We start from the raw sequence: 16,322 nt of genomic DNA on the forward strand, positions 1-16,322 counted from the left end.
TACTTAGTATCCTTATTTCTAACAAGTACTTGTACTCTTGCTCTGGTATCTCCACACCATAGATTCAAGACTCATCTATCCTAAGTAAGTGATTGTGCATCAATCTCTTTAGATCAAACACCATCTCCGTGATGATCCTATGATCAAGAGTAATTTATGAATTAATAATAAAGATGCATGTCTCAAATTCTCAACTCTTGAAAATATGTGTCATTATACTCATTAACTCAATGGACGATTCAAAGGCAATAACATAGATTTGAATGAAAATAAATCTAACTTTATTAATTTATAAATCAATATTATAAAATATGTCCTAAAAAAGTTTTACAAATGTTAGCCAATCTGACTTTTAGGGCATACATCTAACACCCAATTCTTACAATGAACATACTGCAGCCAACATATACCTCAAAGCTCCATATGGCTAGGGGATCAAGTTATGGTATATTCAAACTATAGCATCCTCAAGGTGAACGATCGATGCACCTCAGGTCAAAGAGCTAAACACACTACTATAGCTATGAGTATGCCATTGATGAGAAGGTAGATATCTTTATGACTACTCGAGATTGATCACGCTCAGTACCCTTATTCCTAACAAGCACTTGCATTTTCACTCTAGTGTCTCTACAATGTAGATTCAAGACTCATCTACCTGAAAAAAGCAATCATGCACTAATCTTTTCGGATCAATCACCATCCCTATGATGATCCTACGATCGGGAGAAATTTATGAGTTAACTAATAATAACATGTCTCAAATTCTCAACTCTTGAGAATATTTATTATTATACCTATTAACTTAATGGATGATTCACAGACACAATAAACTCATATGTGAATGGATAAAAATTTAAATTTTATTAATATAAAAGTCAATAATATAAATTATGTCCTAAGAAAGTTTTACAAGTATCGATCAATCTGGCTTCTAGGGCATATACATAACAAACTCCTACTTGCACTAAAACTAATTGGCTACAAATCTTATTCTCATCTCCTCAAGGTGCACTTCAGTCCTTTATTGGCTCAATTGCTTCATCAGTAGGTCAACCATGTTATCCATAGAGTCAACTCTCTTCACCTCAACGTATCCCTTCTTGAGGTAATCACTGATGAGGTAGAACCATCGCTCGATGTACTTGAATTTTTTGTGAGACCTCAACTTCTTAGCAAGGGCTATGGCATCATTTTTGTCGCAATAGAGTGGAATGACATCTGATGGCATCACACTCAGTTCAGCAACAAACTTCTTAAATCAGAATACCTCCTTCATAATTTTTGATGTGGCGATGTACTCTTCTTCCATGGTGGAATCTACAATAATAGTTTGCTTGAAATTTTTTCAGCTCATTGCACCATCATTGCATAAGAAAATACTGCCTGATATTGATTTTTGATCATTAGGCATAAGGGATCTGGCTTATGCATTCTATCTCTTCCGATGTGTTGGAACATATTTTTTAGAGATGGTACCATGTCTGAAGGATATAAGTCTCATCTTGAAGTTCTCCATACTAATTCTCTTCAGTATCTCTTCAATGTATATCTTTTGTGATAATTCTAGCATCCTTCTAGATCTATCTCTATAGACCTTCATCCCCAAAATAAAGGATGCCTCTCCTAGGTCTTTCATAAAAAATTTTTTAGACAACCAAATTTTGATCGAGGTTAACATGGAGATATCATTTCTAATTAGGAGGATGTCATTCATATATAATACGAGAAAAGTGATAATACTCCCACTGACATTTTTAAATACACACGATTCCTCATCATTCTTGATGAAACCAAACGATTTGATTACATCCTTAAAACGTGCATTTCAACTCTGAGATGCTTGCTTAAGTCCATAAATAGATTTTTGCAGTTTGTAAACCTTATGATCACCATCACTAAAAGTGAAATAAGTGACTGTTCTATATAGATATCTTCCTCAAGATATCCATTTAAGAATGTTATTTTTACATCCATTTGTCATATTTCATAATCAAAATATGCTGCAATGGTTAGCAATGTGCAGATGGACTTAAGCATGGCCATAGACAAAAAGGTATTTAAAAGAGTTAATATCCTGCAAACCAATCTTATGGCATATGTAAAGAGATTAATCTACTTTATCTTCCATACTCATGTAACTGACATAGAGAGGGTGATTGATCTCACATATCACTTGTGTAGAAATATTAGTATAAGGATGTAGGTGCTCATAGAAGGATGAGTTCACTGAAGTGATCCTTTATCAGAATTATATCTTATGGAAGCCTTACTTATATGTCAAAGTGTGATTCTCTAGTGGGAGTAGCGCATGTGGTCCTTTGACCTGAAGCTACCACAATACCTTGTATATATCGATCTATATTTTGGTTTATTTCCTATCATGACTTTCTAAGACATGTGTGGGGTATTTTAGATATGGTGATATATGTATAGAGGTAGTGAGTAAGTCAATAAGAAATCGATCACTCCTGATAAGGAGAGATGTCATCTTAAGTAATCTCGTCAGTCGATGACTCAAGAAGTCTTTGATCTAAGCAAGATGAAAATTAAAAAAATAATTTTTTATATTTTATAAGTTAAGTCATCATTAATGAATAGAGATTTATTCAAATAAGTATTAGTGTTGGACATTTTTCTATATCCATTACTTATTGTGGATGAAAGATGATCGAATGATTGAATTGCATGGTACTTGCCACTAAAGGATATTTTTAATATTTTCATCAAAATATTTCATATCTTCTAGATAGACATGACATATTGCTAGATGTCAATCATATCTTATAGATTTTCATGAATTAAAGAGATTAATTCATGAGTCAATTAGAGAAGGTTCTAATTTGATAACTCGGGTTTACATAGGGTTGACCTAAATCAATTAGATGGAGTCTAATCAAATCTGGTCAATAAGTATCTGGACCTACTACTGGCTAGGTGTGGAGCCCAATAGATCATACACATTAATATATTGATCAAGGATTTTATTTGAATCAATTTATGGATCATTGGATCCTAATTAGGTGGCTAATTGACAAGCTAGTACTTGTAGGCTAACCTTAGCTCCTATTTTAATCGATTTCGGTTCGAACCTGATTCAAATTGTAAACCAAATTAATTAAAAATTAATTTAGGTTTACCACTATTGTGGGAAACAATCAGATGATGCCACATGGACCAAAGAGGCACCTATTTAATGGAGTCCAAAGTAAGAAGGACTCTTACCTAACTTGGCGCACAAATTGTATTGCTGATTTTTTCTTGGTGTGGAGGGGTACATGAAGTCCTTCTGAGATGGGACTCTAACTTGTTTGGAAGCTTGTATTTCTAGATAATAGCCATGCACATATTTTAAGGAATGTGATGGCAAGATATGGCATGAAAGAAGGGAGGATGCCAACTATGCACGCAGAAGTCTTTCAAAGAGATGCCAGTGGTTTTCTATTTTAAATGGAGAAATAAAAAACCTTTTAAGGGGTTTCTTTTAGTGATTTAAATAAAAAAGGAGTCTCTTGCCACATGGCAAAATATGAGGATTTCTTGATTTAAATCTGGATGCCATATGCATCCTTCCGTGAGAGCCCACACATAGGAGAATGAGTGGATCGGTGTTTTATTTTCAAGAGTTCTTATATAATAAGACTTTTGATATGATAAGTCTCTTCTTTAGGTGGTTGGAAATCACCGGGGGATGCTTCTCGCACTCTCTCAGCTATTATAAATAGGAGGTGGCATTGAGAGATCATTCAATTCCTACATCCCATCTTATCTTGCTCAAGACAAGAATCCTCTCCTCCTCTCTCTCTTACACCCTTAGTTCTCTTAAGACAAGCCTTTCTAGCCTAGTCTAAGACTAAATAGGTTTAGGATAAGGCTCCAGAGGATCTTAAGAGATGAAGCCAAGTTGCTTAAGAGCCAAAAAGTGATCCAAGTAAGGTTCGAAAAGTGGTTCGACCAAGTCGATCAAGTCAGGATCAACTCGGATCCAATGATTGGGTTCAAAAGGAGCATCTCTTTGAGCCAATTTTTATATAGATTATTGTTGGAGGGTATACACTTGTATACCTTGTGGAGATACTGGAAATAGGGATTGAGGTATTTATAAAATTATATGCTTCATTATTATAGTTTGATAATTTGATTGAATACATCAAGGGGATCCTAGGGTTTTGAGTTTTGAATATTTATGGATTTCTTAAATAATTTTTGAAATCCAACCTTTCGCTACTTGATCGAAACCCAACAGTGGTATCAGAGCCTCTTTTGGTTGGTCCAACTAAATTTTATTGGTGGCTCCATGATCTAGGTTTTAATATATATTCATTTGTTATGCAAATTAAACCCTAAATTTGAAATTCTATGTTGAGTGTTATGTTTCATATATTCAATTGCAATATCAATTATGATATGCTTAATATGCAATGCTTCATATGATTTGTTATGATTATAGTATAGGTGCTATATGTTAGAATGTGCATGAGATCGATAAAGCCCTCATAAAAATTATATTAAGTGATAGTGACAACAACTATGAGTTCACCAATTCTTGATCAATTGATCAATTGGTGTCTAAAAAAGTGCTAAAGGTGGTTCTTTAATTGGTTCCATTAACTGATATGGCTAATTTATTAGTATCTAAGAAAAATAATGGAGGGACCCTCACCTACTTACGTGGCTAATTTGGTTAAGCGATCTAAAAATTAAAAAATTTTAATATTGAAAACACTACCCAGGGCCTTCCTACATACTAGGTCAAGGTTATGTCAAGAACCATAGTAGGTTTGTTGTGAAACCATAAGGCTTGCTATGGGATAGATGTAATATAGCCCTGGTGTATATAAGATGCTTACGGTATTTTTAGATGTACTACTTTATGGTGCAACTATAAGGGCAGTATTATTCAAATCTGACTGTATATAAATGAAGGGTCAAACTTAACTAGACACTATAGTTTGTTATGCAATCACAAGGCTATAAGTGTGCTAGAGGCTAGTGTTTTGTTGAGAATTGTATGGATGCAATTGGAAAGGATATTTTCTACTCTTGAACTTATGAATGTTTGTTGTGTAACCACAAGGCATTTATGAGGAATAGAGATCTCAACCCTACTAAAGAAACCAAATTAAGATTTTCTTGCCTACAATATATGAGGGATATGGTACATGTGATAAAATAGTAAGAGACACAATTAGATTTAAGTCCTCTTCTATTTGCGGATGTCATCATGAGTGTTTGCTTATACATTGTTCTTTATTTAATGTAGAATACTTCTGCATAAATGACATCTTCATTGCCACTACGTGGTATACTGGATACAAATAAATTGATCGATCCTAACTTTATGGACTGATTGAGGAATTTAAGGATTGTGCTTGCTCAGGAGAAAGTCTCCTATTCCCTCGACACTCTTGATCTAAGACTGATCAGAGAAGATGCTATGGAGGAGGAAAAGGCCACATACAGAATGTGGTAGAATGACAGTACAACTGTCAAATATATTATGTTGACCTCAATGAGCAATGAACTGCAAAGACAACATGATGGCATGGACCCTCAGTCCATACTTCTCAACTTAAAAGAGTTATGCAGAAAGAAAAATAGAATTGCTCGATATGAAATATTGAAGTAGTTGTTCCATGCAAGAATAAGTGAAGGCTCATCTATACAAGCCCATGTTTTTAAAATGATTGACTTAATCACACGATTAGGTCAATTAGGGTTTGTTATAGATGGAGAACTCTCAAGATTTGATCCTGCAATCACTCTCCAAATTTTTCTCACAATTTGTTATCAATTACCATATGAAGAAACTGAATATCACTTTGTTAGAACTGTTAAACATGTTAAAAATAGCTGAGAGTCACTTCAAGAGTGACAAAGCTAATCTTCTTCTAGTGGATAAATAGAAGAAGATGGCAAAGGGTAAAGGTTCAAAAAAAAAAAGTTGAATCCTAAAGATAGCAACTTCAAGAGGAAGAAGGCGAAGAAGGTCTTCAAAGATGGTACCTACTTTCACTACGGCAAGCAGGGACATTGGAAGAAAGATTGCAAGAGCTATCTTGCAAGTGTGAAGCCAAATGCCGATGCAGCATCTAAAGATTTGTACATGATACAAACTACCTTTTATTAAGTGCTTCAACTTCTAATTTATGGCTATTGGATATTGCTTGTGGGTCTCATATATGCAAGTCATTGCAGGGCCTACAGAAAATTAGGAGTTTAAAGGAAGGTAACTTCGTGCTACATGGAGCTAATGGAGAATTCATTCAAACAGAAGCAGTTGGCACCTATTATTTATCTGTATCTATAGACAAGACTATTATATTAAAAGATTGTTATTAGATGCCCAATGTAATTAAAAATATTATTTCTGTACCAATGTTATTATGACATGGTTATGAAATAAAAGCAAAGAGCAATAGTAGCTCTATTTTTCTATCTAATGAGTTTATTGGAAAGGCATACATGGATAATGATCACTTTATACTTTCACTTAATGATAATATTTTTATGATGGATAAAAATAAGAAAAGAAAAAGAAAAAATGATAATATAACATATCTCTGGCATTGTTGACTTGGTCACATAAGTGGGTCAAAGATTAACAAATTAATCAAAGATGAGTTCTTTGATTCTAATGATTTTCAATCATTAGAAACTTCTGAATCATGCCTCATAAGAAAGATGACTGAATCTCCATTTGTGAGACATGGAGAAAGGGCTTGCAAATTGTTAGGCTTAATACATTCAGATGTTTGTGGGGCTATGACAACTCATGCTAGAAGTGGACACTCTTATTTCATCACATTTATTGATGATCAATCAAGATTTGGATATGTATATCTTATGAAACATAAATTCGAAGTTTTTTAAAAAAATTAAAGAGTGTCAAAAGATGGTTGAGAAATAAACTAGAAAAAGTATCAAAATCTTTAGATTTGATCGAGGAGGAGAATACTTATCCAGTGAGTTTATTGATTATCTAAAGAAAAATGATATTTTCTCTGAATGGATCCCTCCTTACACACCACAGTTAAATGGTGTAGCTGAAAAGAGGAATCGCACCATATTAGATATGGTGCGGTCCATGATGTGCTTCATGGACCTTCCTATTTCATTCTGAGAATATACCTTAGAAACTACTGTTTATATTTTGAATAGAGTACCTTCTAAGTCTATCACTAGTACTCCATATGAAATATGAAAAGACAAAAGATCCAATTTTAAGCATCTTAAGATTTGAGGTTGCCCAGTTTATGTCAAAAATATTTTTGAAAATAAGCAAAGTGCTAGGACAGAAAAATATAGGTTTATAGGGTATCCTCTAGAAAGTATTGGATACTATTTCTATCATTCTACTGAACAAACAATTTTTGTTAGTAGATAGGTTACTTTTTTGGAAAAAAAATTTATCCAAGAAAAAGATAGTGGGAGGATAGTTGAACTTGAAGAAGTTCAAGATCTACATACAATTTCTCAAAAACTTATTGATAGTCCACAACATGAATCTCAACCTAATGAACCCAATGATAGTATGCATCTACATAATACACCTCCTCTTTGAAGTTTAGAGAGAGTGTGAACTGTGCCTCTTAGATATGATTTTGTCATCAAAAATGATAATAAAACCTAGATCATATAGGATGATGATCCTCTGACTTATTCAGAAGCTATCATGGTAAAGAATCTAATAGATGGCTTGAAGCTATAAAATCTGAAATAGACTCTATGTACTCTAACCAAGTATAGACTTTGATTGATCATTTAAGGGTATAACCCCAATAGGATGTAAATAGATCTTCAAAAGGAAGATTGGAGCAGATGGCTAAGTTATAACCTATAAGGCTAGATTGATGGTAAAAGATTTCAGACAAAGAAAAAGAATTGACTATGATGAAATCTTCTCACCAGTGGCTATGCTCAAGTCTATTCATATAATACTTGCCATAGCTGCATATTATGATTATGAAATCTGGCAAATAGATGTAAAAGCTGCCTTCCTTAATTGCAACCTTGAGGAAGAATTTTATATGTCACAAGCAGAAGGGTTTGTCTTAAGTGGGAGATCAAACAAAGTATGCAAGCTAAAGAAATCTATTTATGGATTAAAACAAGCATTGAGGAGCTGGAACATCTGTTTTGATGAAACAGTCAAGGAGTTTGGCTTCATCGAAAATGTGGATGAACCATATATGTATAAGAAGACTATTGAGACTGCCATTATCTTCTTGGTCTTGTATGTTGATAATATTCTTATCATGGGGAATGATATTCCATTATTACAATCGATCAAATCTTGACTATCTAAAAAGTTTTTCATGAAAGGCTTGGGAGAGGCATCTTATATACTTGGTATAAAGATCTACAGAGATCGATCTAAAAGGATGTTAGATTTATCCCAGTCTAGTTACATTGATCTAGTATTGAAAAAATTCAACATGGAGGGAAGTAAAAGTGGTTACTTACCCATAGGTCAAGGCATACATCTCTCTAAGAAGATGTGTCCAAAGACATCTAAAGAGAGAAATAGAATGAGTTCAATACCATATGCTTCGGTAGTAGGAACTATTATGTATGCCATGTTATGTACTAGACCTGATGTGGCTTATACTTTAGGCATAACCAGTAGATTTCAGGCTAATCCAGGGGAGGAACATTGAAAAGCAATAAAAAATATTCTTAAGTATCCGAGAAGGACTAAAGATATTTTTCTTATATATGGAGGGTCTGATTTTAAACTAGAAGAATATACTGATTCTAGTTTTTCATCTGATCCTGATGATAGCAAGCCCATATTAAGGTATGTATTTACCTTATATGGAGGAGCAGTAAGTTGGAAGAGTTTCAAGCAGCAAACTATAGCTGACTCAGTTACTGAGGTAGAATACATAGCTATTAGTGATGCTGCCAAGGAAGTAGTCTGGATGAAGAAGTTCATCAACGAATTAGGTGTAGTTCTTAAGATTGAATATTTCGTGCCACTTTATTATGATAACACTGAGGCTGTAGCTCAAGCTAAGGAGCCAAGGTCTCATCAAAAATCTAAGTACATTCTAAGATACTTCTATCTTATTCGAAAAATTATCAAAAGAAAAGATATTATTATAGAATGAGTAGATACAAAGAATAATATAGTAGACCCATTCACTAAGGTCCTATCACAGCAAATATTAGATCGTCATCTTGATTGTATGGGAATTAAATACAAGGGCTATTGGCTTGAGATTGAAAGAGTTAATATCTTGCAAGCTAATCTTATGGCATATATAAAAGGATTCATCTGCTTTATCTTCCATACTCATGTAATTAACATATTTTATTATAAATAAAATTGAGATATTTTATTTCATCATATGTTGTGCATTGATTAAAATTATGATGAACCCCATAGGTTAGGATAATAGTTTTAGGATGATGACTAAATCATATTAGTGAAACTTAAAATCTTAAAACCCTAATCTAAAATTTTTTCAGTCATAGGATCATTGAGTCGGGGATCAATGATATCGGATAGACTAGCACATCCTTTGTATGCTCAATGGAAAGGGTGATTGATTTTACAAACCACTTATGTAGGGATACTAATACAAGGATGTAGGTACTCATAGAAGGATGAGTTCACAAAAATGATCCGTCATGAGAATTACATCTTATGAAAGTCTTACTTATATGTCAAAAGATGATTCTCTAGTGGGAGTAGTACATGTGGTCTTTTGACCTGAGGCTACCACAGTACTTTATATATATATATACATACATATATATATATATACATACATGTATATATATATATATATATATCTATATTTTAATTCATTTCCTATCATGATCTTCCAAGATATGTGTGGGGTGTTCTGGATATGGTGATATATGTTTGGAGGTAGTGAGTAAGTCGATAAGGAATAGATCACTTCGGGTAAGGAAAGGTGTCATCCTAAGTAATCTCGTTAGTCGATGACTCAAAAAATCTTTGATCCAAGTAAGATAAAAATTAAAAAAATAATTTTTAATATTTTATAAGTCGAGTCATCATTAATGAATAGAGATTCATTCGAATAAGTATTAGGATTTGATATTTTTTCATATCCATTACTTATTCGGGATGAAAGATGATCGAAGGATTGAATTGAATGGTACTTGCCACTGAAGGGTATTTTGGATATTTCTATCAAAATATTCTATATCTTCTAGATAGGCATGACATGTTGCTAGATGTTAATCATATCTTGTAGGTTTTTATGAATTAAAGAGATTAATTCATGAGTCAATTAGAGAAGGTTCTAATTTGATAACTCGGGTCTACATAGGTTTGACCTAAATTGATTAGATGGAGTCTAATCAAATCTAGTCAATATATATCTGACCTACCACTGGCCAAGTGTGGAGCCCAATGGGTCACACACATTATAAAATTGATTGAGAATTTTATTTGAATCAATTTATGGGTCATTGGATCTTAATTGGGTGGGTAATTGACAAGCTAGCACTTGTAGGCTAACCCTGGCTCCTATTTTGATCAATTTTGGTTCGAACCTGATTTAGATTGTAAACTAAATTAATTGAAAATTAATTTGAGTTCACCACTAATGTGGGAAACCATTAGATGATGCCACATGGACCAAGGAGGCACCTATTTAATAGAGTCCAAAGTATGAAGGACTCTTACCTAACTTGGTGCACAAATTGTATCGCCGATTTTTTCGTGGCATGGAGGGGCACATGAAGTCCTTCTGAGATAGAATTCTAACTTATTTGATGTTAGATATATATCCTAGAAGTCAATATGGCTAACACATTGAGATATAGCTAGGATACAATTTTGTACTTAATACATTGATTTGATCAATAAAAGGGCAAGTTTATTTTTCATTCAAGTATAATATATCCTTGAATAATCTATGGAATTAATATTTTGATACATATTCTCAAAGTGTTAAGAATTAGAGACATGTATTTAATTTTTAAATGCTCTCGATCAAAGTATCATAATAAGGATGGTGATCGATCCAGATAGACTGACGTACAGATTGCTTCCTTCAGGATAGATGAGTCTCTGGTCTACAATATAGAGACACTGAGTGACGAGTGTGGATAGTCGTTAGAGAACAACCAATACTGAGCGTGATCATATGAAAGATTACTTGAATTTCTACTTGACGTCAGTAATTGTCTCGATGCTGTAGTTGTGTGAATAGTCTTTTGACCTACGATGGTATGACTGCTCGCAGTGAGACTACTAAAATTTGACTGATACATAAACATAATCTCAATGAGCCCTTCTAGTAGATGTTGGCGATAGTTGATCTACTGTAGGAGCAGGATGTGAAAGAACCAGATCTAGGATTTCAGGGTCAGATCTTGAAATTTTTTTAAGATCAGACAGTAGAAGACTAAAATAAATCAAAATTTATTTTTTAAAATCAAAAAATTTTTAGATCTAAGATTCTATTACATGATTATTATATAGTATTAAATCAAAAATTAAAATATATAGAGCATGAACTACATGTTGATCATATCAATATGTTTCTATACTACATCTAATGTATGTATTAAATAATAGATCAGATCTATTACCTTGCAAGTTAAACATTCTAACCTTGCTGATCCAGGCTTGAGGATGATGTTACGAGCCACACACGTATCCAACCTCTAAGAGTCATCTACACGAGCCTACGAATCTCGATCAGAAGTCCTGCTTCAGAAAATCAGCACAGTATGCTAGTACTGCGCTGATCCTTCTTTGATGGTTGATCAGGTACCTCCTTCTTGATTTGGACTCTTCCAAAAATGAAAAGTAAGAGGAGGAGTTTCAAATCTGAGACACTCTTAGAAAACTCAAGATGGAGGAAGAGAAGAGATGAAACTAACAACCCTAGAAGAAGATCCTATTCTTCTTCTCTTTACTCTCTTCTAAACATCCTATCTTGTGTCTATTATATCTCCAAGACCCAAAGGTCTTTCTCTCATTTTATAGAGAGAGATATGATAGAGTCTTTGTCTAGGTCAAATACCTAGTCAAGGCTTATCTAAATATGGCAAGATAAGGGGCTCCCAACTCTTGGGTGCCTCCTCCTTATTTTGTGCATGGACCACCAGCAAAGGGTGCACAATGTGTGCCCTAAAAACCATAAAAATCTCAAAAAAAATCTGAGTAAATTCGGTGTAAAAAGGAAAGAGTTTTGGATTTCTAAAACTCTATCTCATAGAATTTGAAATCCAAACTTATTCCTACTTTGATTTGATCCACAACCACTTTCCATGTATGAAAGAAGAGAGGAAACCTTTTGGATGTGGGAAAGATCTGGGAGAGGGCTGTTGTCACACAAAATAAGAGGGGATTGGCATGGAATAAGAGAGAGGGCGGGGGGGGGGGGCATATGTGGCGCAAGGTAGAATCCTAGTCTTACTAGGATTCTATCTTATGACTTATTTTAATTTGGTTTCTCAAACCAAATCAAACCAAAATTAGGCCTACTCAATTAAAATAGATCTTAACCCAATTAAAAATCTAATTTAATCAGATTAAATTATATTTAAATTTGATTTAATTTTTTAATCAAATTAAAAATTAGGTTGACCCAAGTCCTAATTGAACTAGGACTAGTTTTTTTCTTACACTTGGCTTATCCAATAAACAAATTAAACTTGATCCAATCAAGCCCAGATTAAATCTACTTAAATCATATTCAATTAGACTTAATCTCAGCCCATTGGCTTAATCAAATTAAGCCAATTAGCAATCGAATTGCTAATCGATCCTCCTGCAACACTTGCACAAGGTTAAATATCAATCGTATTGATTATTTAACCCTAGAATGATTCTTAATCATTGATCAACCATTCGATCAGATCATGAACTCTAATATGTATGATCTCATAGGTCCGAACCTAAGTTGGTAGCATAAAAATAAATTTTTATACCAATCAAAGTGACCATCTAGCAATGGTATCCGACGATCGGATAGGTCGAATGTGTAGAACAACATCCTTAGAATCCATGCGGATATAGTTTTCATATAATTCATCCCCTTGACCAAAATGATCATAGGATACCTCAGAGTTCAACTATCAACTCTGATCAGGTTGTCCACATTGTATTTCAAAATATCAAATCTATTTGATGAATTATTCTGGCCAAGGTTTTGCTAAATTGAAATACAGTGACTCATTCTTCTCCAACTCTTGGAGTGGTCAATCCCATCTCGATCACACTCTGACTTCGTAAGTACTTGACTATGCCCAGAAGCCTTCCATCACTGAATTAAAAATTTAGTTAGTCCAGTACCAAAGCACAATGAGTTGCTTGCAAGTTACTGAAGTGATCTCAGATCTAAGAGACACTTATATCTATATCCCATCAGAGATATTCTCGATAGCAGAATGCTCTGGAGTTGGTCACATTCAATGATGATGTACTCTTACATCTCACCTGTATGCCATATCAGTATCTTTACACTTCTTGATTAAGAGGACAATCAACCCATATGGCCTACAGCGACCTATGCTAAATAGAAGCTGTCATCCTTATTAACAGCCTATCATTTGGTCGTGAACAGTTTTAAGGACTAATTGATAAATTCTCTCTTTATCAAATCTAAATAGTCCTAAGGACTTCATCATAACAATGGAGCTCATTAGAAGATGAAAGCTTATGATAAAAATATCAAATATATTTTATTTATTAACAAATCAATTACCATACTTGGTTGCTCAACTGTCAACAGCTTGACGATTGGCTTTTGGGATATATTTTCTAACAGGATGTGCATCAAGATGGAATCTATCGATCTTGATAGAAAAGAGTAGTCCTATGAGATTTGAGAGGCTAAGCCTGAGAATCTATGGTCACAGCAGTGTGATTGTTGAAAAAGAGTTTCCATAAGGATCACAATTAGATTTGAGCTGATCGAATCTATCATATGACTCATGATGAGATTCGACGATTTATTCATGACCTGCCATCTAATCGAAGCTCATGATAGAGGGACTGAATCACACATGAACTATACCTTAAGATTCTTTTTTGATTCTACTAGGTTGCTATTACATACTGCTAGGTGTCAATAGTAGATTGTGAGAGCTCACCAGGGTTGCTCAGGATCGACAATCCTTGATGAGTTAGAATAAAATTATTCCGACCCATTAAGAAAAATTTTAATAATACTATATAAAGATCATTATATATCTCACTATCAGATAGAATTGAACCTATAGGGTCACACAACAAAAAAATTATATCTGAAATAAGTAATTGGGTTTATGAAGTCACAATTGGGTTTAGAAAAATCTTATTGGGTTTAGGATAACCTTGCTAGCATATAGTTGGACCCATTTTCTTCTTTACGTTTGAATTTCTTATTTGATAAGATTAATTCAAATTTAATTACCTACTAATAATCTAAATAAATTAGATTCATTGGACTCCAATTGTTGGATGTCTAAGATTTTGGATCAAATGAAATAAGGGTTCAAGTCCTTAATTAATTTTTTTGATAGTTTTGATTGGACGTCACTTGATTTGATCAAGTTGGATGTGTCCACCCATTAGAGGGTGTGAGAAACCAGCATGGGGAGTCCTATGGGTGCCATGTTGGGGGTATTTTTGTGGGTGCAAAGGCTCCAATAGTTGGCACCTAAAGGATCTCCTAAAGGGAGTCAAATAACTAAAGGAATAAGGATTCCTAATGCAAGTAGGAGTTGTATTAAGTGGTTGTTTGATTTTGAATAGGATTCAAACCTTATATCTATTTAAAGAGACCTTTCCTAAGGCCTCTAAGCAATTCAACTAGTAGACCCATGCCTCCCTTGAAGAGCCCACACCCCCTTCTTTCTCTTCTCCCTCTCTTCCCCCTTGGAGATCCAACACCCAAGCTTGGGCGTCATCCATCTTCAACATCTAAAGGTGTTTGGGTGTCCCATATTCCTTACTAATTTTTAGTCCTTAGTTGCTGCATAATCTAGGGAAGACAAGTAAGAGAAGAAGAAGATTAAGGAAAGAATCAAAGAGTTGATCGCGATCCAAGATTCGCTCAGATTCGCAGGCTGATTTTTCTTAGAGAAAAAAAATTAATATTAAAGAGAACTATTTCAGGCTAATTCTGAGTGGATACCTATAGAGGTCAGGCACTTGCATGGCTAAGAGAGAGTCTCTTTTCTTTCAGATCTAGATTTGAAGAAAGAAATTACAAAATAGGTTTGTGATTCGATCACATATTCAATTTCAGCATATGTTCAATTTTGACATATGAAGTAAATCCTAGTGATTTATATTTTATGCATGAATGATATAAATTAAAAGATATTTTAATCTTCTATTCCACTGTGATATTTAGAAAAAAAATTTTGAAGCATACATGCATGCCCCTATATTGAAAATCCAACAGTGGTATCAGAGCCACGGGTTTTGTATGCATGAAATTGACATATTATTTTGAAAAAAAGTTCAAAATCTGATTTTTTTTTTGATCCATGAGATGTATAAATAAATATTTTGAATTTAAAATTTATTTTAAATTTAATTTTAAATATATAGTTGATATATGAAATCATGCATAGATCTAAATTTTGTTCTACAATAGTTTCTAGTTCATAATTATATGATATGTAGATGCATGCATAAACCTAAAATTTTATTTGACCTAATTCATGATTCATATATGAGATATATGATTATATATTTAGGTCAAAAAATTATTTTTCATATGATTCATGATTTATATATAAGATATATGATATCATGTTATAATCTGAATTTTTGTTTAGATCTAAATTTTACATACATATATGAGATATATGTTTGTATGTTAAATCTAAAAATTATTTTTAAAATTTAAAATTTATTTTTCATGCAAAGAATTTAGATCTAAAATTTAGTTTTGGAATCTAAAATTTATATTTATGCATAAGGATTTTGGTTATAGAAAAATAAAAAATTAGATCACGTAATTAGATTGGATCTAGGGTTTTTGATTTGAATGTTATGGATTTAATTTGATTAAGTAATTGATCAAATTGAGTCAAGTATTGATTAGGGTTAGATCAATTAAGCTACATGATCTATAATTATTGTTGATCAAATCGATTGAATCCCATATATAGCATCGATTAACCTAAGGACCTAATTTGGCTCGATGGCTTAAGCCTAATTTATTTGAGTTAATCTATTTGGACCAATTGACCTATTGGTGTCTCAAATAAGTAATTGAGAGGTGATTCTTTAATTGATTCCATTAGCTAACATGACCAATTTATTGGTGTCTAAGAAAAACAACGGGGGACCCCCACCGATCTCCACTTGTTTAGCTAATTTGGAAGATTGA

Source organism: Elaeis guineensis, chromosome 15, assembly GCF_000442705.2.
Source record: "Elaeis guineensis isolate ETL-2024a chromosome 15, EG11, whole genome shotgun sequence".
NCBI lineage: Eukaryota > Viridiplantae > Streptophyta > Magnoliopsida > Arecales > Arecaceae > Elaeis > Elaeis guineensis.